The sequence below is a fragment of the Macrobrachium rosenbergii genome, chromosome 4, assembly GCF_040412425.1.
Source record: "Macrobrachium rosenbergii isolate ZJJX-2024 chromosome 4, ASM4041242v1, whole genome shotgun sequence".
Classification (NCBI taxonomy): domain Eukaryota; kingdom Metazoa; phylum Arthropoda; class Malacostraca; order Decapoda; family Palaemonidae; genus Macrobrachium; species Macrobrachium rosenbergii.
Window position 1 is genome coordinate 8,021,385 of NC_089744.1, and position 4,075 is coordinate 8,025,459.

A 4,075-nucleotide genomic window follows, 5' to 3' on the forward strand; every position below is an offset into this window, starting at 1 on the left:
TGCATTCCTATCATTTAAGAAAATAAAATGTTTGTTTATGGTTATTTATTAGAATGATATATATTCCTTTCAATCTTTTATCAACGTGTATTTATTCGAAACAGTATATAACCATTTGCCTTACATTCCTCCTCGAAGGGAATGTTTTGTTTATGATACCTTATTACGTCATTGCCATAGGTAGGAATTGATCGTTAGGTGCTCACCAGGACTTGCTTTGTACGGGCTGATATAGTTGCCGTGCGAACAATAGCGGTAATTTTTTGCTATTGTTCATAAATTTGATGCTATTGTAAAGTTAATGAGTTGTAATTTATTATACTATATTAAAAAGTTCTAAAACCAATATAAAGCATACGTATCACGAGTTGAAGTTATCCTATTGGAAAATGTTTTGCAAATTTTTTCCTTAATTCACCAAAAATCGCAAAACATAGATACCTAAATTTTTTTTATTCAGCACAAAAGTAAAATAAATTGCCTATCTTTTGATATATAATTCATTACTATTTGAATTAAGCATGATATGACAAGGAGCAGTGAAACAAAAGCAAAATGTACGAACAAATTGTAGGTTATAAGGTAAGTGATACCTGTTGGTTACTATTTTTCAAATAATAAAAAAAAATGTCATAGTAGATTATTTATCCCATTGTGAATTGTTGGATTCAAACCCGGGATAACTAATCTTCTGGGGGGAGGAATTTCATGATGTTGCCTTGTAATATGTATATCATCCTATTGTTTTGATATATTTACTCTTCTATTTATCTTGTGTTATGTGTGATAATAATAAATAATAATAATTGTTGAAATATCATATCTAGTGTAATGTCAGATCTCAAAAGAGTTAATGGTGTAGATAACTTAACAGCGTAATTTAGAATTAATAATATCTTTCTTGAAAATAGTGTAGTAGCAGGAGAGAGAAATTCGAGTTTAAGACCAGATGTGCCATCTTTCGTCAGTTAAGATAAGCGAGCACTTTGTTTTGATTCATGCATTGACAGGTCGGGAATAGCAATCGAGTCGTAAGACTTTGTCTCAAGAAGAAGACAAATGATTTTGCAACGTTACATATATTGTTCCGATTGCATTTCATACGATTTTCTGGTAAAGATATGTACCTTTTGAGAAATATGAACAAGTGTTGCACTGAAGCACATGGCAATTGCATCATGTTTAAGATTGCATTGCTCTGATCATGTATTGTCCTGATTGCATTAAAAATATTTGCTCTTATAGAATTTTCTTCTGTGTTTCGTTCCCAAAATGCCTTAATGACGTCATCTGATTGTTTCTTTCCTACTGGAATCCTAAAGTTTGTTCATTCTGATTTCAGAGACCGTAGTGTTGGTTCCCAGTCTCTCTCTCTCTCTCTCTCTCTCTCTCTCTCTCTCTCTCTCTCTCTCTCATTCTTCAAAAGAGAGAAATTTTAACATAAAATATTTGTGGTCATTGATATTAAACTTAGTTTTTAAGATCTGAATGTAGGAAAAGTGTATATATTTGGTAACGGTGCCATACAAAAACATACATATACGTTATATACACATGTATAAACACACACACATGTATAAATATATAGGCATATATATAATTATGTGTGTGTTTATACATGTGTATATAATGTATATGTATGTTTTTGTATGGCACCGTTACCAAATATATACACTTTTCCTACATTCAGATCTTAAAAACTAAGTTTAATATCAATGACCACAAATATTTTAGGTTAAAATTTCTCTCTTTTGAAGAATGAGAGAGAGAGAGAGAGAGAGAGAGAGAGAGAGAGAGAGAGAGAGAGAGAGAGAGAGAGAGAGAACCAACACTAACGGTCTCTGAAATCAGAATGAACAAACTTTAGGACTCCAGTAAGAAAGAAACAATCAGATGACGTCATTAAGGCATTTTGGGAACGAAATACAGAAGAAAATTCTATAAGGGAAAAACACACATCTATAAATGTGTATGAATATGTATACATATATATACATATAATGTATAAGTATATAAATTTATACATGCATGCATACACACACACATATACGAGTTTTATATATATATATATATATATATATATATATATATATATATATATATATATATATATATATATATATATATATATTTGAAAAATATATATATATATATATATTTGAAAAAATACATACGCGAAATTAACCAGAGTGAAAGCCATGGCTCTGTGGAGTAACGTTCGGTCGATTTTACTAGGTCCATGGATCTCCCGTCGTTTCCATCCCAAAATGCGAGTTGATAATCGACTGGATAACACTTTCTGCAGCCACCTGCTCTTACGGGAAAGCTGTCTGTTCCTTACTGATATGCCTATTTTTTTTATCTTTAAAGAGTTATATAATTTTCTAACAAGATTAGTGTATAATGTGTTGTTGTGAGGAGAGATAACATAGTTGAGATGTTAATGGATCTGCATAAATTCAAAGAGTCATTACTAAAGCTGAGGAATGTAAGTGAGAGGTCTTTCCTTGCTAAGTAATGACAACATGTAAAAGGTAAAGATTGCCTTAATCTTGGCGAAGTACCCTCTCTGTACTTACTCATACAAGGTTATGGTGTTCCTCTGTTAGTTAATGGACTTTGTTATCATCAGGAGAGGAGGGAAATAAAAACCAAGATAGGAGGAAAAAACCTCACGACTCACGACTTTGCCTTCGCAGCCACAACGTAATCTGACGGAAAGAATAACTTAATTTATTTCCGTCTATAATGTCCAGACGTTGAAAACATAAAAATTAAACTCCCTAAAATAGTCTCGTACTGACTTCATCCGTCATAATCAAGGAATGATGCAACAACAATTATGAGAAGGCGTTTCATTCAGGAAGTGTATCAAGCAAATGCACGCCTTTCTTAGGAAAGAACGCAGTAAGAGAAGATTCTTGCTAGAAGGAACTAGGAAATAATGGCACATCCCATTCGGGCGCAGGTCTCTCCTTGTCGTAAGTGTGCGCATTGCAGGACGTATGTTCCATATAAGACGATGCAACACTGACAATACACCTGCTCCGTGGATGTCATATTGCTGCAATGAACATATTGCTCACATCCTCTTATGGGCTAGGGAATTATGTTCCCTTATATTTTCTGCGCTCTTGTTTTTTGTGTCCTCTTATTTCCTTGTTATTGTTGTTTTGTAATGACCGACCTCTGTTTGTCATTCATTGATTTAAGTGTGAAACAATATAACATTGTTTTTTTTTATACCAGGATAAATATTTTCATATTTTCGCCTTCGTAGCTTAATTTTTTTCCTTTTGGTGCTAAAAGTTTCCTGGTGACTGCATATTGAAAACAAAAACCTTTGTTGACTAGAAATGTGGCTGTAACCTCACTTTTATGTTTTTAGCCTGCGTTTTACTGGTGCGTATATTGACTAGTGAATTTATTGTGTCCTTGTACCTTCCATTTTAATTTTAAGTGATTTAAAAGCTTCATTTTGCTTTATTTTATTTATTTTGGTTAGCCAACTTTTGAGCATATTCTTATCATTTCCACAGTCAATTTCTGTTTGCTGCGTTACTATGAATTTTATAATACGAATTGTAATGTTTTTATTATTTGAATTCGTAGGTTGATAACGAGTGAGTGTTTCTCGAAGCACGTCCCAATATAGTTATGAAAAATGCTGTTGTGTGGTTTTGCCCTTGGTGTCCGTGCTGATATGCAGATGGCGCTTCCCTGCTGGCGTTTCCATTTCTTTGGAAAAAGACGATTTTCAGAACTATCATTGCCATCATCATCGTCGTCATCGTCATCATCATCATCACCTATAAAACTGTCCGACGTTACAGATTAAAAGAATAGCAGTGACAGATACAATTCTCACTCTTTTCTTTCTTCCTGTCATTTGAGAAAACAGGAGCAAATTACTTTGCTACTAAATTATTTTCTTCTGGGGATAGGGGGTGTCCAACACATCGGATCTCTTCCCAGAAAAAAGTTGTTCTTTTGTCATTTGAAGGAAAAATGTAGTAGACCATTGAACAATACGATCTCTCTTGAGATTCCCTAATATAAACGACTTCTTTCGAAA